Below are 24,508 nucleotides of genomic sequence, written 5' to 3'. Positions count from 1 at the left end.
TGGGAGTGGTACAGATACTTTGGAAGACAATTTTGTGGTTTATAAACAAAACTAAACATACTCTTACTATACAATCCAGCAATCAACTTCTTGATATTTACCCAAAGGAGGTGATTATTTATGTCCACACAAAAATCTACACACAGATATTTATAGTAGCTTTATTCATAATTGCCAAAAGTTAGAAGCAACCACGATATTCTTCAGTAGGTCGATGGATAAGAATACTGTGACGTATCTGGATAATGGAATATTATTCAGAACAAAAGAAGGGGACCATCAAGCCATGAAAAGACTGGGAGGAACCCTAAATGCATTTTACTAGGTGAAAGAAACCAGTCTGAAAAGGCTATATTATGTATGATTCCAACTATATGGCACTTTGTAAAAGGCAAAACTATGAAGACAGCAAAAAGATCAATGCTCACTAGGGGTTAGGGAGGGGGAAGTATGAATAGGTGAAACACAGAAGAGTTTTGGGGTAGTGAAAATAGTCTGTATGATACTATACTAATGGACATATGTCATTATACATTTGTCTAAACCTATAGAATATTCAATACTAGAGTGAACCCTAACGTAAACTATGGACTCGGGCGACTATAATATGTCCACATATATTTTTCATTCATCATGACAAATGTACCTCTCTGTGGAGGAATGTTGATGAAGGTGGAGGCTGTGCATTTATAGGGGTAGGGAGTATATAGAAAATCTCTGTACCTTCATTTTAATTTTGCTGTAAACCTAAAACTGCTATCCCCCAAAAAGGGAAATTTTACTTCTTATGGGACCCAGGGCACAAATCATTAACAGCACATATCCTTATCAATACTCAATTAATTGCACTAGATTGTTGGAGATGAAATCATATTGTCTGAGATGTAATCTTTGTTGTAGTATATCTCATATCTACAATATATATCACACAGTTTGACCTGATCAATATGGAAATTTTGAATGAATGAAAGATATGAATTCCTTTTTCTGTTCAAAGCTGCTGGATAATTAAGAGCAGGATGTTATGTAATCTCTAAGTATGTTGTCTTGACATAGTCTGTTTCATGGCTACAAGCATTCTGTGACATAAGCTATTTAGTTCACACTCTGTTGCCTGGTGAATATTTGAGAAATATAAATGCACGATAAACATTTATCAATTGAAACAAATAATGTTTACAACTGCTTTTTGCTCACTTAAAAATAAACAAAATAATGAACATATTTCACTTCCAAGTATTCTATTATTTGTAACTCTATTTTCATCATTCGTGATTCATTTTGTTATCCTTTAATATTATTAAGTTGCTAGTGGGGAGTCTGAGCTGAAATGCCTGCTAAGGAATATAGGACTACATTCTAATGAAACCAGCAAAAGTGACTCTCAGTGCATTTTTATCATAATTTAAGGCCTAGTTGAGGCATGATAAATGATCCCTTGTCCCTGATCATTATACTACCTGAACAGTGATATGTCATTCGTGTCTTGCCATTGTACTTTCGGAACTGCCATGGGGGTAGCAAATGTGCAATAAATATTGCTCAATTAATTATATATTTCAGAAAAATTTAATGTGTTAGAATTAGTAAGCAGCAAATTTATATGTGGCTTAGAATAATACAGCAAAAACAACTTTATTGACCAGCCTTGGCTCCATTCTTTATGTTATGGTTAAAAAACAATCAGATATGTTGATTGTTTACTGTTAAATATGAAATTAGAACACAGGTTGTTCATTGATATATTCATTCCACAAGCATTTATTGAGTGATTATAATGTTTCAGGCAGTGTACTAAGTATTATAATTGACTTAAAAGACAAATTCTTCTCTGGGGGCCTTTGGAATTAATAGGAGTGACTGAAAATTTAGTGATAATTGCAATGTAGATTAAATGAAAAGAGCTCCCAAGAAAAGTTACATACAAGGTCCAACAGGGACATAGGAGATGAAACTTAAGTCATTCTGTTGGGATCAAGGAAAGGATTCATGCAAACAACATAGGTTGAGAGACAAGTAGGTATAATCTAAAGGGATATATAAAAAAAAAAAGTTGAAATAACTAGACTTTGATCATGGTGCAACTTGTGTATTCAATTAAGGCATATGGATTTGAAAACAAAAGATAATCATTAAAGTATTTTAAACAGGGAAATAATACAATAATGCAGTAATACATATTCTGTTCAGAAAAATAGTTCTGGCGCAGTGTGGAGGTTGGATTGGAGCATGAAAGGAAGAAAAGGCTGAAAGCAGAACAACAATTAAGATGCTTTTATAGATATCTAGGCAAGAAATGATAAGGAGCTGGAAATGTAAGAGAGGTAATTGATAAGGTAAATATTTAGGAGTATGAATAAGACTAAAGGTGTAAAAAGCAGAGAAAAGGAAACAGGAAAAATTTGCTTCCAGACTGTTGACAAAGTAAATAAACAGTGAAGCTATTCTAAGTGAAATTACAGGCTTGTGCTAACTTCATTGTACCTGCAATTCACTAACTCGGTGTTGATACTTCTCCAGTGTACCAGGGCAAAAGAGAAGCTTTGGGATAAATACGGCATTCGGGCCAGGCTCTCAGTTTTATTCAGCTTCAAATAATTTAAAGCATTATTTTTGTACAAACAACTTATATATGTATGAAATACAATGTATACATTTAAAACAAAAAAAAAGAGACTTCAAAGAATTTTGTAATTTGAAACAAGTGACTTAAAGCAACGGACCCTTACACAGATTTAGAGCTGTTTAATTTTCTCTGTCATTTGAGTAGTTAAGCAGAATGTGCAATTAAATATGCAAGGTAAATATGCAAGGGAATTTATCTTAGTTGCTAAGAGATTTGGTTGGCTGGTATATTTGTCACTGTTTTTTTTTTTTTTTTTTTTCATTTTTTTATTATACTTTAAGTTCTAGAGTACATGTGCATAACGTGCAGGTTTGTTACATATGTATATTTGTGCCATGTTGGTGTGCTGCACCCATCAACTCGTCAGCACCCATCAATTCATCATTTATATCATGTATAACTCCCCAAGGCAATCCCTCCCCCCTCCCCCCTCCCCATGATAGGCCCCAGTGTGTGATGTTCCCCTTCCCGAGTCCAAGTGATCTCATTGTTCAGTTCCCACCTATGAGTGAGAACATGCGGTGTTTGGTTTTCTCTTCTTGTGATAGTTTGCTAACAATGATGGTTTCCAGCTGCATCCATGTCCCTACAAAGGACGCAAACTCATCCTTTTTTATGGCTGCATAGTATTCCATGGTGTATATGTGCCACATTTTCTTAATCCAGTCTGTCACAGATGGACATTTGGGTTGATTCCAAGTCTTTGCTATTGTGAATAGTGCCGCAATAAACATACGTGTGCATGTGTCTTTATACCAGCATGATTTATAATCCTTTGGGTATATACCCAGTAGTGGGATGGCTGGGTCATATGGTACATCTAGTTCTAGATCCTTGAGGAATTGCCATACTGTTTTCCATAATGGTTGAACTAGTTTACAATCCCACCAACAGTGTAAAAGTGTTCCTATTTCTCCACATCCTCTCCAACAACTGTTGTTTCCTGATTTTTTAATGATTGCCATTCTAACTGGTGTGAGATGCTATCTCATTGTGGTTTTGATTTGCATTTCTCTGATGGCGAGTGATGATGAGCATTTTTTCATGTGTCTGTTGGCTGTATGAATGTCTTCTTTTGAGAAATGTCTGTTCATATCCTTTGCCCACTTTTTGATGGGGTTGTTTTTTTTCTTGTATATTTGTTTGAGTTCTTTGTAGATTCTGGATATTAGCCCTTTATCAGATGAGCAGATTACAAAAATTTTCTCCCATTCTGTAGGTTGCCTGTTCACTCTGATGGTAGTTTCTTTTGCTGTGCAGAAGCTCTTTAGTTTAATTAGATCCCATTTGTCAATTTTGGCTTTTGCTGCCATTGCTTTTGGTGTTTTAGACATGAAGTCCTTGCCCATGCCTATGTCCTCAATGGTACTACCTAGATTTTCTTCTAGGGTTTTTATGGTATTAGGTCTAACATTTAAGTCTCTAATCCATCTTGAATTAATCTTCATATAAGGAGTAAGGAAATGATCCAGTTTCAGCTTTCTACTTATGGCTAGCCAATTTTCCCAGGACCATTTATTAAATACGGAATCCTTTCCCCATTTCTTGTTTCTCTCAGGTTTGTCAAAGATCGGATGGCTGTAGATGTGTGGTATTATTTCTGAGGACTCTGTTCTGTTCCATTGGTCTATATCTCTGTTTTGGTACCAGTACCATGCTGTTTTGGTTACTGTAGCCTTGTAGTATAGTTTGAAGTCAGGTTGCGTGACGCCTTCAGCTTTGTCCTTTTGACTTAGGATTATCTTGGCAATGCGGGCTCTTTTTTGGTTCCATATGAACTTTAAAGCAGTTTTTTCCAATTCTGTGAAGAAACTCATTGGTAGCTTGATGGGGATGGCTTTGAATCTATAAATTACCTTGGGCAGTATGGCCATTTTCACGATATTGATTCTTCCTATCCATGAGCATGGTATGTTCTTCCATTTGTTTGTGTCCTCTTTGATTTCACTGAGCAGTGATTTGTAGTTCTCCTTGAAGAGGTCCTAGACATCCCTTGTAAGTTGGATTCCTAGGTATTTTATTCTCTTTGAAGCAATTGTGAATGGAAGTTCATTCCTGAATTGGCTCTCTGCTTGTCTGTTACTGGTGTATAAGAATGCTTGTGATTTTTGCACATTAATTTTGTATCCTGAGACTTTGCTGAAGTTGCTTATCAGCTTAAGGAGATTTTGGGCTGAGACGATGGGGTTTTCTAAATATACAATCATGTCATCTGCAAACAGGGACAATTTGACTTCTTCTTTTCCTAACTGAATGCCCTTGATTTCTTTCTCTTGGCTGATTGCCCTAGCCAGAACTTCCAACACTATGTTGAATAGGAGCGGTGAGAGAGGGCATCCCTGTCTTGTACCAGTTTTCAAAGGGAATTTTTCCAGTTTTTGCCCATTCAGTATGATATTAGCTGTGGGTTTGTCATAAATAGCTCTTATTATTTTGAGGTACGTTCCATCAATACCGAATTTATTGAGCGCTTTTAGCATGAAGGGCTGTTGAATTTGGTCAAAAGCCTTTTCTGCATCTATTGAGATAATCATGTGGTTCTTGACTTTGGTTCTGTGTATATGCTGGATTACGTTTATTGATTTGCGAATGTTGAACCAGCCTTGCATCCCAGGGATGAAGCCCACTTGATCATGGTGGATAAGCTTTTTGATGTGCTGCTGAATCCGGTTTGCCAGTATTTTATTGAGAATTTTTGCATCGATGTTCATGAGGGATATTGGTCTAAAATTCTCTTTTTTTGTTGTGTCTCTGCCAGGCTTTGGTATCAGGATGATGTTGGCCTTATAAAATGAGTTAGGGAGGATTCCCTCTTTTTCTATTGATTGGAATAGTTTCAGAAGGAATGGTACCAGCTCCTCCTTGTACCTCTGGTAGAATTCAGCTGTGAATCCATCTGGTCCTGGACGTTTTTTGGTTGGTAGGCTATTAATTGTTGCCTCAATTTCAGAGCCTGCTATTGGTCTATTCAGGGATTCAACTTCTTCCTGGTTTAGTCTTGGGAGAGTGTAAGTGTCCAGGAAATTATCCATTGCTTCTAGATTTTCTAGTTGATTTGCGTCGAGGTGTTTTTACTATTCTCTGATGGTAGTTTGTATTTCTGTGGTGTCAGTGGTGATATCCCCTTTATCATTTTTTATTGCGTCTATTTGATTCCTCTGTCTTTTCTTCTTTATTAGTCTTGCTAGCGGTCTGTCAATTTTGTTGATCTTTTCCAAAAACCAACTCCTGGATTCATTGATTTTTTGGAGGGTTTTTTGTGTCTCTATCTCCTTCAGTTCTGCTCTGATCTTAGTTATTTCTTGCCTTCTGCTAGCTTTTGAATGTGTTTGCTCTTGCCTCTCTAGTTCTTTTAATTGTGATGTTAGAGTGTCAATTTTAGATCTTTCCAGCTTTCTCTTGTGGGCATTTAGTGCTATAAATTTCCCTCTACACACTGCTTTAAATGTGTCCCAGAGATTCTGGTATGTTGTATCTTTGTTCTCATTGGTTTCAAAGAACATCTTTATTTCTGCCTTCATTTCATTATGTACCCAGTAGTCATTCAGGAGCAGGTTGTTCAGTTTCCATGTAGTTGAGCGGTTTTGATTGAGTTTCTTAGTCCTGAGTTCTAGTTTGATTGCACTGTGGTCTGAGAGACAGTTTGTTATAATTCCTGTTCTTTTACATTTGCTGAGGAGTGCTTTACTTCCAATTATGTGGTCAATTTTGGAATAAGTGCAATGTGGTGCTGAGAAGAATGTATATTCTGTTGATTTGGGGTGGAGAGTTCTATAGATGTCTATTAGGTCCACTTGGTGCAGAGATGAGTTCAATTCCTGGATATCCTTGTTAACTTTCTGTCTCTTTGATCTGTCTAATGTTGACAGTGGAGTGTTGAAGTCTCCCATTATTATTGTATGGGAGTCTAAGTCTCTTTGTAAGTCTCTAAGGACTTGCTTTATGAATTTGGGTGCTCCTGTATTGGGTGCATATATATTTAGGATAGTTAGCTCTTCCTGATGAATTGATCCCTTTACCATTATGTAATGGCCTTCTTTGTCTCTTTTGATCTTTGATGGTTTAAAGTCTGTTTTATCAGAGACTAGGATTGCAACCCCTGCTTTTTTTTGTTCTCCATTTGCTTGGTAGATCTTCCTCCATCCCTTTATTTTGAGCCTATGTATGTCTCTGCATGTGAGATGGGTCTCCTGAATACAGCAGACTGATGGGTCTTGACTCTTGATCCAGTTTGCCAGTCTGTGTCTTTTAATTGGAGCATTTAGTCCATTAACATTTAAGGTTAATATTGTTATGTGTGAACTTGATCCTGCCATTATGATATTAAGTGGTTATTTTGCTCGTTAGTTGATGCAGTTTCTTCCTAGCCTCGATGGTCTTTACATTTTGTCATGTTTTTGCAATGGCTGGTACTGGTTGTTCCTTTCCATGTTTAGGGCTTCCTTCAGGGTCTCTTGTAAGGCAGGCCTGGTGGTGACAAAATCTCTAAGCATTTGCTTATCTGTAAAGGATTTTATTTCTCCTTCACTTATGAAACTTAGTTTGGCTGGATATGAAATTCTGCGTTGAAAATTCTTTTCTTTAAGAACGTTGAATATTGGCCCCCACTCTCTTCTGGCTTGTAGAGTTTCTGCCGAGAGATCTGCTGTTAGTCTGATGGGCTTCCCTTTGTGTGTAACCCGACCTTTCTCTCTGGCTGCCCTTAAGATTTTTTCCTTCATTTCAACTTTTGTGAAGCTGGCAATTATGTGTCTTGGAGTTGCTCTTCTCGAGGAGTATCTTTGTGGTGTTCTCTGTATTTCCTGAATTTGAATGTTGGCCTGCCCTACTAGGTTGGGGAAGTTCTCCTGGATGATATCCTGAAGAGTGTTTTCCAACTTGGTTCCATTTTCCCCCTCACTTTCAGGCACCCCAATCAGACGTAGATTTCATCTTTTTACATAATCCCATACTTCTTGTAGGCTTTGTTCATTTCTTTTTCTTCTTTTTTCTTTTGGTTTCTCTTCTCACTTCATTTTATTCATTTGATCCTCAATCGCTGATACTTTCTTCCAGTTGATCGAGTCTGTTACTGAAGCTTGTGCATTTGTCACGTATTTCTCGTGTCATGGTTTTCATCTCTCTCATTTCGTTTATGACCTTCTCTGCATTAATTAGTCTAGCTGACAATTCTTCCACTCTTTTTTCAATGATTTTTAGTTTCTTTGCGCTGGGTACGTAATTCCTCCTTTAGCTCTGAGAAGTTTGATGGACTGAAGCCTTCTTCTCTCATCTCGTCAAAGTCATTCTCTGACCAGCTTCGATCCGTTGCTGGTGATGGGCTGCGCTCCTTTGCAGGGGAAGAAGCGCTCTTATTTTTTGAATTTCCAGCTTTTCTGCCCTGCTTTTTCCCCATCTTTGTGGTTTTATCTGTCTCCGGTCTTTGATGATGGTGACGTACTGATGGGGTTTTGGTATAGGTGTCCTTCCTGTTTAATAGTTTTCCTTCTGACAGTCAGGACCCTCAGCTATAGGTCTGTTGGAGATTGCTTGAGGTCCACTCCAGACCCTGTTTGCCTTGGTATCAGCAGCAGAGGTTGCAGAAGATAGAATATTGCTGAACGGCAAGTGTACCTGTCTGATTCTTACTTTGGAAGCTTCCTCTCAGGGGTGTACTCCACCCTGTGAGGTGTGGGGTGTCAGACTGCCCCTAGTGGGGGATGTCTCCCAGTTAGGCTACTCAGTGGTCAGTGACCCACTTGAGCAGGCAGTCTGTCCGTTCTCAGATCTCAACCTCCGTGTTGGGAGATCCACTGCTCTCTTCAATGCTGTCAGACAGAGTCGCTCGCGTTTGCTCAGGCCTCTGCTGTTTCCCCTGTTGTTTTTTAGCTGAGCCCTGCCCCCAGAGGTGGAGTCTATAGAGACAGGCAGGTTTCCTTGAGCTGCTGTGAGCTCCACCCAGTTCGAGCTTCCCAGCGGCTTTGTTTACCTACTTAAGCCTCAGCAATGGCGGGTGCCCCTCCCCCAGCCTCGCTGCTGCCTTGCGGTTAGATCGCTGCAGACTGCTGTGTTAACAATGAGGGAGGCTCCGTGGGTGTGGGACCCTCCCGGCCAGGTGAGGGCTATATTCTTCTGGTGTGCCCGTTGCTTAAAGCGCGGTATTGGGGTGTGAGTTACCCGATTTTCAGGTGTTGTGTGTCTCAGTTCCCCTGGCTAGGAAAAGGGATTCCCTTCCCCCTTGCACTTCCCAGGTGAGGCGATGCCTCGCCCTGCTTCAGCTCTCGCTGGTCAGGCTGCAGCAGCTGACTGGCACCGATTGTCCGGCACTCCCTAGTGAGATGTCCCCAGTACCTCAGTTGAAAATGCAGAAATCACCGGTCTTCTGTGTTGCTCGCGCTGGGAGTTGGAGACTGGAGCTGTTCCTATTCGGCCATCTTGCTCCGCCCCTTTGTCACTGTTTTTAACACAACTTGCAATTTTATAGAAAGTCATATATCTGTTGTTTCTGTGTTCTAATGAGTAAGGCCTTATAGGGTTGCCAGAAAAAAATACAGGACATCTAACTATGCAATACTTTATTTTTTTGTACAGGTTTGTCTAATATGAAATTCACATTTAACACACACTGTACTTTTATTTGTTATGTCTGAGAACTAATTTGTTGTTAATGGCCATTTCTTATTTAAAGACTATGAAATTATATTATATTTTAAAACATCTTATCTGTTTGAATTTCAGCTGCCATTATTAGGTTTTATTTTAATGAATCACTTTTAAAAATCACTTTAAAATTTATTATCTATTTTATAGTAGCAACTGGTATGTCATAGTTTTATAAACTTGAGTGTTTACATTAGCTTTCCAAATTACAACCACTTTGTGCCCTCTGATTTTGCATAAATTGAGAAAATCTAATTTTCATTTAATTAATTTTTAACCCATATTCTCACTTATAGGAATCCCTAAGGAAATTCACATAGTCCACACACTCAACCTTGATGGCCTGGTTCCTTGGAACTAATTTCTAGTCCACTTCTCTGATAAGCCACTCATGTGCTAAAGATAAAATTTAGCAATTCTAATAGTCATCGTAGCAGTGCTCCACAATTGTAGTAGAAGAAAAAAAATAAAAAAAATCTATGTTCAGGATGCTAATGTTCTTCCTTAACCATTTCATCCTAATATTAGACAAAATGCTCCCTATTTTTTTCAGCTAAAACAAATTATGAACACAAACCATTCTTATAATTTACAGCTGAGTATGTGTTACAGCTATAATTTTTAAAATAAGAGTTACTATAGTTTTAACCAAAAGAAAATGGAACTCTAATACTGAGAATAACGTTTAATGGTTAGTACGCATGAAGATTCCAACAGATTATATATCGATTCAGATTAAGCTTCTATTCCTTCATTGTCTTGAGAAGTGTACTGCATATAACATCAATAAATATATTACATTTCCTTAATTCTAAGATTTTGACTGTGTTTGGTACATCATATGTTTAAAAGTTACACCCTTAAAAATATGTATAATAACTGTGCCTACATGAAAAACACACACAAATTGCAAGACATGCCTTGGCCTAGAAATGTAAAAACCTGAAATAAAATATATGTTTTAGAATTGAGAACACAAAATATCATTTACACAATCTATCCCATGATAAATGTTTTTCACTGAACTTATGAATAAATAAAACAAGATAGTGTGGAAGAGATATGTGTTAGGAGGGAGATAATCTATTGTTCTTTGCTTAACTCCAGTGATCTAAACAGTATCCTTTCTTCCCCTCTTTCCCCTTTCCCCCAGTTCCCCTAATTCCACACAGGGACTGGTTGCTATTCTAAATAGTCCAACTCAGGAACGTTTACTGTGCTGTGATTGCTAATGGATGTATCCCTATTTTGGTATTATTTTATCTGTGGATTCCTGTTCCACAAATCACCTGCATCCCTGTGTCTCTGATGTTATATCATCTAATAGTATGTAGATACTTAACGGTAACAGTAATTAGAACTTCCTATAATATCAAGTTCCTTTATCAGAATAATCGTAATTATTAATTACAATAGACTCAGAAGCAGAAACAGAAAGTCAAAATAATAATAGAATATCTATAATATCTGAAATATGCTACTATATGCTATAAGGAATGCAGTAAAAACTAAAATATTCTTTCTGCCTTAAGCTGGTAATTGTGATGGAGACATAACATGCAAATGTGAACTCAAATCTTTTCAACCTTAGTTAGCAAATTGAGGTACAAAAATAATTGGGCACTACAATTAAAAATGATATTTCAGAAAATGAAATTTGTCAATATGATCTGTCATGGACATGGAAAGATTCATGGAGAGTTTAAATAATATGGAAGATTTGATGGGCAAAGAAAAGGATAAATTTACAGGTGTGGATATAAGATAGCATAAAATTATCTGGAAGACACTGAGTAGAATTATTAGCTTCTGTCAGAAGCATAAGAAATACGAAATGTGTATAGAATCCTGAATCCATCTAAAGTGCTTAATATTGAATTCTATAAGTTGAAGGACTAGGCAACTAAGACATTGTGGCTGAAGCAGTAATTTGGTGACACTAGGGTGCTATCATTATTTATCTGCTAGTATTATACAAAGTGAATTAGAGGGACTCTGCTAGGTATCAGAAAACGAGAAGCAATGGGCCTATTGGAAAACTACTATAATTGCTCAATAATGCAGTAATAACTATGATGTTCACAATAAAAATGTAAACAGAGGAAAAAAGTGATAGAAAACTGTGGAAGAATTAAATTGTAGCAATGGATTATTTATAGGGTATATAAAAGGAAGAAAAGTGACTGAGTTTTTGTGCATAAGAGACTGAGAGAATGGTGATTCATCAGCAGAGAGATAGGGAGGTCAAAATATAAAGTTTGATGGTAGTAAGCTGTTAAGTATGAAAATAGTTTTAGACTCTATATTGGTTGACAGGGGCTATGGTAATGGAAAAGTAGGTGATTTGAAATGTGAGATAATTGGAAACACAATGGGAATTAAGGATAAGCTGAATATGAGTTTAGAAAGTATTTGTATAAAGATGGGGAAAATTAAATATATGAAAGTAAATTAGGTTGATATTCTCTACTCACTGACAGAAAAATTTTAACAAGATCCTTCTGGGTGGAAAAGTATCCTCTTTTAAAAAATTCGCATCTATAGACTACTTCATCCACCTACTCTGGAATACACATTCTTTCAAAACCATATAGAATATTCACCAAGGTATAGAATATTCACCAAGGTATAGAACACATTCTGGGTCTAAATTAAGGTATAACACACACCTTAACAAATTTAAAAGAATAGAAACCATACAATGTCTGTTCTCAGAGCACAATAGAATTAAATTAGAAATCAATAACAAAAAGATACCTCGAAAATCTGCAGACGCTGGGAGATTAAAGACCCCACTGTTAAATAACAATGTAGGTCAAAAAAGAACATTCCTTAGATCCCTTTTTGGTATGTTATTACATAGTGGTACTCATATAATCATGATCATTTTTATCTCTCTGGGATCCTTTATTCCAATAACTTTTGATACTCATAATTAGGAAATGACTTAAGAAATGTCTTTTTTGGTGACAAATTGGCTTTAATTGAAAATGCATGACAGAAAATCAATTCAATAATGCTTTTACACTGTGTATATTAAAGATAACCTTTGCTCCCAATACAGTTATATAAGACCAGTTGTTCTTCAGTCATTATAACATGATTTCCTTAATGAGATGGTTTTACTTTCACTTCAAAATGAAATACAAATTATTTCATTGTGCTCTTCTTAGGTCCATTTAAATTCTAAAGAGCATAATGCTTATTAATGACAAATGAAGAAAGCAATGGGTAATATTCTCTCATCCTTCCTTCCTGATTCTGAACATAATTATGCTTTTAACTTGGAGACTAGGCATATTTTAAAAATGTTCACCATGTTATATTTATAGGTTGAACTGTACACTTATTTTCCATTGTGAATAAAATAACTACCGTTTGAATTAGACTTTTCAATCTTAAAAACATTTATATTACTATTATTGATTTAAACATTATGAATTTCAAGATGTCATCTTTCCCAGTTAGTGAGATTTGTGGTGTACCCTTTCCCAAGTTTAATGACTACCATTGCAAAGGAGATGACTGCTATTACGAAGTTTTAAAACGGCCTATTTTCTCATAGTTAAATGCTGTGTCAACAAAGCTTAGCAGGGTAATGAGTATTCATGAAAATATTTTTCAATCAAAAATTTGATTTTATTGAATGACAAAAATATACTTCATATAAATAAAAACAATAGAAAACTTTATTCAAAACAAAAACAATTTTAAACATTTTTATTTGGGTAAAGTATTATTTAGCTTAAAATGCCTTTCAATTCATATAGGCTTTTCTATTATTTTTCTGTGAGTATATCATTGTCAACAAATTATTTTAAATAATTGTTTCTAAGATGTATACAGATTCATTGAAAAGGAGGGATCCATATGACAAATTTGCAGTATAGCCAAGCATAAATGCCTTAATTTAGACATAGAAGTGTGGCCTCTACCTTTACACTAATGTTGTGAAACTGTTTTTATTTCAATAGATATAGGGGTACAAGTGATTTTTTTATTACATGGATTAACTCTATGTTGGTAAAGTCTGGACTTTTAGTGTACCTGTCATCTGAATTGTGTCCATTGTATCCAAGAAGTAGTTTTTCATCGCTCTCCACTGCACCCGGAGTTTCCCTTGTCCATTATACCACTCTGTATGCTCCTATATACCAGTAATGTAGCTCCCTCTAACAAGTGAGAACATGCAGTATTTGGTTTTCCATTCCTGAGATACTTCACTTAGGATAATGGCCTTCAGAGTCCCATGCAAATTGCTGCAAGAAATGTTATTTTGTTCTTTTTAATAGCTGAGTAGTATTTCATGGTATATATACATATACCATATGGCTCATTCCATAGCTTTGTAATTGTGAATTGTGCTGTGATAAAAATATAAACGCAGGTGTCTTTTGATATGACAATTTCTTTTGGGCATACATCCAGTAGTGGGACTGCTGGATCAAATGGTAGATCTACTTTTAGTTCTTTGAGAAATCTCCGTGCCGTTTTCCATAGAGGTTGTACTAATTTACGTTTCTACCAATAGTGTGTAAGCATTCCCTTTTCATGGCATCCATGCCAACATCTATTATTTTTTGACATTTCACTCATAGCTGTTCTGTATGGGGTCACGTGGTAACTCATTGTGGTTTTAACTTGCATTTCCCTGATGATTAGTAATGAGCATTTTTTCATGTTTGTTGGCCATTTGTGTATCTTCTTTTGAAAAATTTCTATTCATGTTGTTGGACCACTTTTTAATAGGATTATTGTTTTTTGTTGCTGATTTTAGTTTTTTGTAGATTTTGGATATTAGTTCTTTGTCGAATACATAGTTTGCAAATATTTTCTCCCATTCTGTTGGTTGTCTATTCACTACGTTGTCCCGACCTGCAGGACAGTGGAAGGGGCCCTGGAAGGGGGAGTGGGAATGGAGGAGACAAGAAAACACAAGAAATGGAGACAAGACAAATAGCCTGATCAAGTCTCGTTTATTGAATGTAGGGTCATGCCTTATATAGGCTGGCAGGGGAAGAGGTTGGGCCAGGGCGGTGACGGGGGGGGGGCCCCGCAGGTCTTCTCAAATTACAATCGCGCATGCCCCGTGGGTTTGTACTTTTCCCGGGCGCGGGATCGCGCCTGCGCCCTGGGCTGCATATTTTCCTGGGCGGGAATATGTTTGCGCGCGCACGGGAAAGGTTGGCGCGCGCCTGAAAGGTTGGCGCCCGCGAGAACAGTTTTGGCGCGCGCGGGAGAAACTTAGGCCCGCGCGGGAAAAGCTTTGGGTGCCCGCGGGAAGGGTTTGTAAATAAAGAACCCGGGAATGTGCCCTCTTGTCTCCGCTTTGCTGAGATCAAGCAACAGAGGTCGGCTAATTCCGGGCCTCATGGCTCCGGACACTATGTGATTTTTTTATTTTGCTGTGCAGAAGATTTTTAGTTTAATTACATCTCACTTGTCTATTTTCATTTTGGTTTAATTTGCTTTTGGGGTCTTAGTTGTAAATTCTTTGCCTAGGCCAATGTCTAGAAGAGTTTTTCCTAGTTTTTTTTTTTTTTTTTTTCCTAGAAATTTTATGGTTTCAGGTTCTACATGTAAGTCTTTCGTTCATCTTGAGTTAAACTTTTGATATGTTGAGAGACAGATAGGGACCCAGTTTTATTCTTCTTCATGTAGCTATCTAATTTTCCTGGGATTTATTAAATAGGGTGTCCTTTCCCCAGTGTATGTTTTTATCTGCTTTGTGGAAGATCAGGCAGTTGTTGTAAGTATTTGGCTTTATTTCTGGATTCTCTATTCTGTTCCATTGGTCTATGTGTCTACTACAGCATTGCACTATAATTTGAAGTTAAGCAACATGATGCCTCAAGCTTTCTTCTTCCTCCTTGGAATTGTTTTGACTATTCAGGCTCTTATCTAGTTCCATAAGAATTTTAGGATTTTTTTCTAATTCTGTGAAAAATGACATTGGTATTTTGATAGGAATTGCATTGAATCTGTAGATTGCTTTGGGCTGTATGGCCATTTTCACAAAGTAAATTATTCCATTCGGTGAGTGTGGGATGTTTTTCCATTTGTTTGTGTTACTTATGATTTACATCACCAGCATTTTGTAGTTCCTTTTATAGAAATGTTTCACCTCCTTGGCTAAGTATATTCACAGGTATTTTATTTTTATTGTAGCTATTGTAAATTGGATTGATTTCTTCATTTGATTCTTACTTGATAGTCATTGATGTATAGCAGTACTACTGACTTATATACATTAATTTTGTAACCTGCAACTTTACTGAATTCATTTATTCAAACTAGGAGTCTTTTGAAGAACTCTTTAGGGTTTTCTAGGTATAAGGTTATATTATCAGCAAACAGAGTTTGACTTCCTCTTTTCCAATTTGGATGCCCTTTCTTTCTTACTCTTGCCTTACTGCTCTGGCTAGAACTTCCATTTCTTGTTAATAGAAGTGGTAACAGTGGGCACCCTTGGCTTTTTCCGGTTCTGAGGGGGGATGTTTTCAACTTTTCCCCATTCAGTACAATGTTGACTGTGCATTTGTGATATATGTCTTTTATTATTTTGAAGTATATTCCTACTATGCCTAGTTTTTTGAGTTGTTTGTCATAAAGACATGTTGGATATTGTTGACTACTTTTCCTGCATCCAATGAAATGATCATATATTTTTTGTTTTTGATTCTGTTTATGTAGTGAATCACATTTTTTGACTTGGATATATTGAATCATGCTTGCATCCTTGCATCCCTGGTATTCACCTTGTGGTGAATTATCTCTTTGATGTGTTGTTGGATTTGGTTTGCCTGTATTTTATTGAGGGTATTTGCATCTGTGTTCATCAGAGATATTGGTCCATAGACTTATTTTCTGTTGTTGCATCCTTTTCTGGCTTTGGTATCAGGGTAATCTTGGCTTTATAGAATGAATCAGAAAGGAATTTCATCCTTCTTGATTTTGGAATAGTTTTAGTAGTATTGGTATCAGGTTTTCTTTAATCATCTGGTAGAATTATCTCTGAATCCATCTGGTCCTGGGCTTCGCTGTTGTTGTTGGAAGATTTTTTATTCTCAGTTCAATCTCACTTCTCATTATCGATCTGCTGTGGATTTCCATATCTTTGTGATTCAAACTTGAATGGTTGTATGCCTCCAGGATTTTATCCATATGCTGATTTTCTAGTTTGTGTTCATTGAAGTGGTCATAGTAGTCTTCGATGAGCTTTTGTTTTTCTGTGTTATCAATAATAATGTCCCCATTTTCATTTTTGATTGAGCTTATTTGAATCCCCTTTTTTCTTCATGGTTAATCTAGCTATTGGTCTATCCATTGTGTTTATCTTGTTAAACAACCAACATTTTATTTCATTTATCATTTTATTTATTTATTTATTTTGGTTTCAATTTAGTCCTACTCTAATCTTTCCTTCTTTTCTTCCGCTAACTTTGAACTTGCTTTGTTCTTGTTTCTCTAATTCCTTGAGGTGTGATGTTAGGTCATCAATTTGTGATCTTTCTGTCTTTTTGATGTAGATATTTTAGTGCTATTAATTTCCCTCTTAGTAATGCTTTTGCCATATCCCAGAAATTTTGATAGCTTGTGTTAGTCTTATTCAGTTTCAAAAAAATATTAATTTTTATCTTGATTTCATTATTTACCCAAAGATCATTCAGGAGCAGGTTGTTTAATTTTCATGTATTTGCATTGAGTCTTAAGAGTTCCTCTTGGAATGGATTTGTAGTTTTATTCCACTGTGGTCTGAGAAGAAAATATGATTTTCATTTTTGTGTGTGTGTGATTTATTGAGACTTCTTTACAGAGATCTTATTTCTGAACTCTCTGTCCTGCTCCATTGGTCTATCACATGGTGTATCTTGAAAAATGTTTCATTCGCTGATAGAAAGCATGTATATCCTGCAGTTTTAGGGGAGAATGTTCAGTAAACGTCTGTTAGTTCTAGCATCTATTTGTTCTAGATCCCAGAACAAATGTCTATTTGTTCTAGAGTCCAGTTTACGTCCAGTGTTTCTATATGCCTTTTTGCCTTGATGATCTGTCTAGGGCTGTCAATGGAGTGTTGAAATATCCCACTGCTTTTTATTATTATTATTATTATTATTATTATTATTATTATTTTACGTTAAGTTACGGGATACATATACAGAACGTGCAAGTTTGTTACATAGATATTCGTGTGCCATGGTGGCTTGCTGCACTTATCGACCCATTCTCTAGGTTCCCTCCCCTTGCCCTCACCTACCAACAGCCCCAGGTGTGTGTTGTTCCCCTCCCTGTAACCATGTGTTCTCATTGCTCAACTCCTACTTGTGAGTGAGAACTTGTAGTGTTTGGTTTTCTGTTCCTGTGTTAGTTTGCTGACGATGATGGCTTTCAGCTTCATCCATGTGCCTGCAAAGGACATGATCTCATTCCTTTTTGTGACTGCATAGTATTCCATTGTGTATACGTACCACATTTTCTTTATTCAATCTATTACTGATGGGCATTTGGGCTGGTTGCATGCCTTTGCTATTGTAAACAGTGATGCAATTAGCATTCGTGTGTATGTGTCTTTACAGTAGAATGATTTATATTTCTTTAGGTATATACCCAGTAATGGGATTGCTGGGCCAAATGGTATTTCTGACTCTACATCCTTAAGGAGTCACCACACTGTCTTCCACAATGGTTGAACTAATTTGCATTCCCACCAACAGTGTAAAAGTGTTCCTATTTCTTCACAGCCTTGCCAGCATCTGTTGTTTCTTGACTTTTTAATAATTGCTATTCTGACTGGCATGAGATGGTATCTTACTGTAGTTTTTATTTGCATTACTCGAGTGTTCAGTGATGTTGAGCTTTTTTTCATGTTTGTTGGCTGCATAAATGTCTTCTTTTGAGAAGTGTCTGTTCGTATCCTTTGCCCACTTTTTAATGGGCATTTTGTTTTTTTCTTGTAAATTTGTTTAAGTTCTTTGTAGATTCTGGATATTAGACCTTTGTCAGGTGGGTAGATTGCAAAATTTTTCTCCCATTCTATAGGTTGCCTGTTCACTCTGATGATAGTTTCTTTTGATGTGCAGAAGCTCTTTAGTTTAATTTGATCCCATTTGTCAATTTTGACTTTTGTTGCAATTGCTTTTGGTGTTTTAATCATGATGTCTTTGCTCATGCCTATGTCCTGAATGGTATTGCCTAAGTTTTCTTCTAGAGTTTTTATGATTTGGGGTTTTACATTTAGGTCTTCAATTCATCCTAAGTTAATTTTTATGAAGATGAAAGGAAGGGGTCCAGTTTCAGTTTTCTGTATATGGATAGCCATTTTCCTAGCACCATTTATTGGATAGAAAAATCTTTCCCCATTGCTTGTTTTTGTCAGGTTTGTTGAAGATCAGATGGTTGTAGATGTGTGGTGTTATAGTTGAGGTCTCTCTTCTATTCCATTGGTTTATGTCTGTTTTGATACCATTACCATGCTGTTTTCGTTACTGTAGCCTTGTAGTATAGTTTGAAGTCAAGTAGTGTGATGCCTCCAGCTTTGATCTTTTTGCTTGGAATTGTCTTGGCTATATGGGCTCTTTTTTGGTTCCATATGAAATTTAAAGTAGATTTTTATAATTCTGTGAAGAATGTCAATGGTAGTTTGATGGGAATAGCATTGAATCTATAAATTACCTTGGGCAGTATGGCCATTTTCACGATATTGATTTATCCTATCCATAAGCATGGCATATTTTTCCATTTGTTTGCATCCTCTCTTATTTCCTTGAGCAGGGGTATGTAATTCTCCTTGAAGAGGTCCTTCACATCCTTTCTTAGCTCTATTCCTAGGTATCTCATTCTCCCTGTAGCATCTGTGAATGAGAGTTCATTCATGATTTGGCTTTCTGCTTGTCTTTTGTTGGTGTTTAGGAATGCTTGTGATTTTTGCACATTGATTTTGTGTCCTGATGCTTTGCTGAAGTTGCTTATGAGCTTCAGGAGTTTTTGGGCAGAGACAATGGAGTTTTCTAAATATAGAACATCATCTGCAAACAGAGACAATTTGATTTCCTCTCTTCCTATTTGAATGTCCTTTATTTCTTTCTCTTGCCTGATTGCCCTGGCCAGAAATTCCAATACTATGTTGAGTAGGAGTGGTAAGGGAGGGCATCCTTGTCTTGTACAGTTTTCAAAGGGAGTGCTTACAGCTTTTGCTCATTCAATGTGATATTGGCTGTGGGTTTGTCATAACTGGCTCTTATTATTTTGAGATATCTTCCATCAATATCTAGTGCATTGAGAGTTTCTAACGTGAAGGGATGTTGAATTTTATCAAAGGGCTTTTCTGCATCTATTGAGAGAATCATTTGATATTTGTCATTTGATCTGTTTATGTGATAGATTACGTTTATTGATTTGCATATGTTGAATGCGCCTTGCATCTCATGGATGAAGCCGACTTGATGGTGGTGGATAAGTTTTTTGATGTGCTACTGGATTCAATTTGCCAGTATTTTACTGAGGATTTTTGCATTGATGTTCATCAGGGATATTGGCCTGAAGTTTTCTTTTTCTTGTGTCTCTGCCAGGTTTTGGTATCAGAATGATGCTGGTTTCATAAAATGAGTTAGGGAGGATTCTCTCCCTTTCAATTGTTTGGAGTAGTTTCAGAAGGATGGTACCATCTCCTCTTTGTACCTCTGATAGAATTTTGCTGTGTATCTATCTGATTCTGAGATTTTTGTAGTTGGTAGGCTATTAATTACTGCCTCAATTTCAGAACTTTTTATTGGTGTATTCGGGGATTTGATTTCTTCCCAGTTTAGTCTTGGCAGGGAGTATGTGTCCAAGAATTTAAACATTTTTTCTAGATTTTCTAGTTTATTTGCATAGAGGTGTTTACAGTATTCTCTGATGGTAGTTTTTATTTCTGTGGGGTCATGGTGATATACCCTTTATCATTTTTTATTGTCTATTTGATTCTTCTCTCTTTTCTTCTTTATTAGTCTAACTAGTGGTCTGTAATTTTGTTAATTGTTTCAAAAAACCACTTCCTGGATTCATTGATTTTTTGATTTTTTTTTTGTGTGTTTTTATCTCCTTCAATTCTGCTCTGCTCTTAGTTATTTCTTTTCTTCTGCTAGCTTTTGGATTAGTTTGCTCTTGCTTCTCTGGCTGTTTTAATTGTGATGTTAGGGTATCAAATTGAGATCTTTCTAGCTTTCAGATGTGAGAATTTAGTGCTATACATTTCCGTCTTAACATTGCCTTAGCTGTGTTGAGAGATGGTGCTGTACATTTCCCTCTTAATACTGCCTTAGCTGTGTCCCAGAGATTCTGGTACTTTGTCTCTTTGTTCTTACTGGTTTCAAAAAACTCCTTGATTTCTGCCTTAATTTCATTATTTACCCAGTTGTCATTCAGAAACAGATTGTTCAATTTCCATGTACTCATGTGGTTTTGAGTGAGTTTCTGAATCTTAAGTTCTAATTTGATTTCACTGTGGTCTGAGAGGCTGTTTGCTATGATTTCAGTTCTTTTGCATTTGATGAGGAATGTTTTACTTCCAATTATGTGGTCAATTTTAGAATAAATGCCTTCTGGCACTGAGAAGCATGTATATTCTTTTGATTCGTGGTGCAGAGTTTTGTGGATGCCTATTAGGTCCACTTGATCCGGAGCTGAGTTCAAGTCCTGGATATCCTAGTTAATAATTTTCTGCCTCATTGATCTGTCTAATATTGACAGTGGAATGTTAAAGTTTTCTGCTATTATTATGTCAGAGTTGAAGTCTTTTTGTAGTTCTCTAAGATATTGTTTTATGCATCCAAGTGCTGTTGTATTGGGTGCATACATGTTTAGAACAGTTAGCACTTCAGGTTGAGTCAATCCTTTTACTATTATTTAATGCCCTTTTTTTTTTTTTTTTTTTTTTTTTTTTTTTTTTTTTTTTATCTTTGTTGGTTTAAAATCTGTTTTCTCAGAGACTACAATTGCAACTCCTGCTTTTTTTTTTTTTTTTTTTTTTGCTTCCATTTGCTTCATAAATTTTCCTCCATCAGTTTATTTTGAGTCTATGTGTTTCTGCACTTGAGATGGATCTCCTGAATACAGTGCACTGAGGGGTCTTGCCTCTTTATCCAATTTGCCAGTTTGTGACTTTTAATTGGGGCATTTAGCCCATTTACATTTAAGGTTAGTATTATTATGTGTGAATTTGTTCCTGTCATTATCATGCTAGCTGGTTATTCTGCACATTAGTTGATGCAGATTCTTCATAGTGTCATTGGTCTTTATATTTTGGCTTGTTTTTGCAGTGTCCGGTACTGGTTTTTCCTATTTATATTTACTGCTTCATTCAGGAGCTCTTGCAAGGCAGGCCTGGTGTTGACGAAATCCCTCAGCATTTGCTTGTCTGGAAAGGATTTTATTTCTCTGTCACTTATGAAGTTTAGTTTGGCTGGATATGTAATTCTGGGTTGAAAATTCTTTTCTTTAAGAATGTTGAATATTGGCCTCCACTCTGATCTGGTTTGTAGGGTTTCTGCTGAAAGATCCGCTGTCAGTCTGATTGGCTTCCTTTTGTATGTGATCTGACCTTTCTCTCTGGCTGCGCTTAACATTTTTTTCCCACCATTTTGACCTTGGAGAATCTGATGATTATATGTCTTGGTGTTAATCTTCTTGTGTAGTATCATAGGGATGTTCTCTGTATTTCCTGAATCTGAATGTTGGCCTGTTTTGCTAAGTTGGAGAAGTTCTCCTGGATAATATCCTGAAGTGTGTTTTCCAGTTCATTTCTCCCTGTCTCCTTCAGGCATTCCAATCATTCGTAGGTTCAGTCTTTTTACATAGTCCCATATTTCTTGGAGGCTTTGTTTTTTCCTTTTCATTCTTTTTTTCTCTAATCTTGTACACGTGCTTTATTTCAGCAAGGTGGTTTTCAAACTCATATCCTTTCTCTCTCCCTTGGTTGATTTGGCTATTGATACTTGTGTATGATTCACGAAGTTCTAATGCTTTGTTTTTAATCTCTTTTGCGTCATTTATTTCCTCTCTAAACTGGTTATTCTATCTAGTTAGCAGATCTTCTAACCTTTTATGAAGGTTGTCAGCTTCTTTGCATTGGGTTAGAACTTGCTTCTATAGCTCAGAGGAATTTGTTATTACCTATCTTCTGAAGCCTGCTTCTGTCAGTTTGTCCAACTGATCCTACGTCCAGTTCTGCACCCTTGCTGAAGTGGCACTCTGGCCTTTTGGATTTTCAGTGTTTTTTAATTGATTTTTTCTTATCTTTATGAGTTTGTCTCATTTTGATCTTTGAGGCTGATGACCCTTGGATGGGTTTTTTGATGCTATTGCTGTTGCTTTCTGTTTGTTTTTCTTTAAATGGTCAAGTCCTTGTTTTGTAGGACTGATGCAGTTTGCTGGGGGTTTACTTCAGGTCCTATTCATCTGGTTTGCTCTCACACCTGGTGATGTCACTCAAAGAGGCTGGAGAACAGTAAAGATGGAAGCCTGCTCCTTCCTCTGGGTTCTCTGAACTCAAGAGGCACCAACCTGATGCCAGTAGGATTGCTCCTGTATAGGGTTCCTGACAACCCCTGTTGGAAGGTCTCACCCAGCTGGGTGACATGGGGAACAGGACCCGTTTAATGAAGCACTTTGAGTGTCCCTTGGTGAAGAGGGTGTGCTTCGCTGAAGGGAAAACCCACTTGTCTGGGCTGCCTGGATTCCTCAGAACTATCAGGAGGAAAGGCTAAGTCTCCTGGTCCGCAGAGACTGCGGCCACCTGTCCGCCAAGGGTCTCAGGCCCAGGTAGATTAGAGTTCTGTCCCTGCGCACCTGGCTGGAGTCATTGGAGTTCCTCCAGGGCAGCCCTGTCCAGTAAGGAGGGATGGGTCAGGGTCAGGCCTGAAGAGGAGCTCTGACTGCAGTCTTCCACAGCTGGTGTGTTGGGCTGTGGGGAACACCTCTTACGACCAAACCGTCCAGCCTCTCCAGCTCCAACAGGGGAAAAGCGTGGCCTGGAACTATACAGATGGCTGCCACCCTTCCCCCTGCTCAGGGAGCTTAGTGTGTTAGGCAGTTGTGAGTCTGTTTTTGCTGCTGCCCCTCCCTCCCGCAAGGAGCTCAAAGGGCTTAGATAGCAGGCAGTCACAGCTATGGTGCTGGTTGCCCCTCCACCCAGGAACTAAGCAGGCTTAAGCAGATTCTAGCTGAGAGACTGTTGAGAATCTGCAGGGCTCCAGGGTTGAGACTGTAGGCTCTGGTGGCACGGGTTCACAAGTAGCATCTTCCAATCCGTGGGTTGCACAGTTCCTTGGAAAAATCTCAGTTTCTCTGGCTGGGTAGCATGCTCACTCACTGCCTCCCCTGGCGGGGGGTGGGCCTCCATTGCCTCGTGTGGCTCTCAAGTGGGCCATGGCGCCACACTGCTCTTTCTTCCTCTCCATGGGTCATGCCAGTGGCCTAGTCACTTCTGATCAGAGAACCTAAATACTCTGTTGCTGGTGCAGCATTCACATGCTGTTATGGTTCTTTTTGATGGGAGCCTCCAATTGCTGTTGCTTCTAGTTGGCAATCCCCCATCACTATTATTGTATTGCTGTCAACGTGTTTTCTTAGGTCTAGTAGTGTTCGTTTTGCGAATGTAGGAGCTTCAGTTTTAGATTAATATATATTTATAATTATTACAACTTTTTGTTGACTTGATTCCTTTATCATTACATAATGACATTCTTTTTCTTTTTTTTTACTATTGTTAATTCAAAGTCTTTTTTTTTTTCTGATATAAGAATAGCTACTGGTGCTTGATTTTGGTTTCAATTCGTATGGAATATTTTTTTCTACCTCTTTACCTTGAGTCTATTAAGAATCTTTGTGAATTGGGTAGTGGATATTTGAATTGTATTTTGATGGCAGCAAATATTTGACGACAGCAGATATCTGAATTGTATTTTTTAAATTCACTCTGCCAATCTATATGATTTAAGTCGGGCATTAATTCATTTATATTTAAAGTTGATTTTGATATGTCTACTACTGTTCCAGTCATCACGCTAATTGTTATCAGGTTGATCAGGTTGCTTTGTATTCTCTTTTGTGTTACTGTTTTATAAACACTGTGAGTTTTATACTTTTGAGTATTCCTAGATGGCTGGGTATCAACCTCTCATTTCAATATTAGAACTCCTTTGAGTATTTCTTGTAGGGCAAGTCTAGTGGTGACAAATTCCTTCAGCATCTGCTTCTCTGAGGAAG

This window comes from Rhinopithecus roxellana, chromosome 18, assembly GCF_007565055.1.
Source record: "Rhinopithecus roxellana isolate Shanxi Qingling chromosome 18, ASM756505v1, whole genome shotgun sequence".
Taxonomy (NCBI): Eukaryota; Metazoa; Chordata; class Mammalia; order Primates; family Cercopithecidae; genus Rhinopithecus; species Rhinopithecus roxellana.
Note: the sequence above shows the minus strand (reverse complement) of the source record.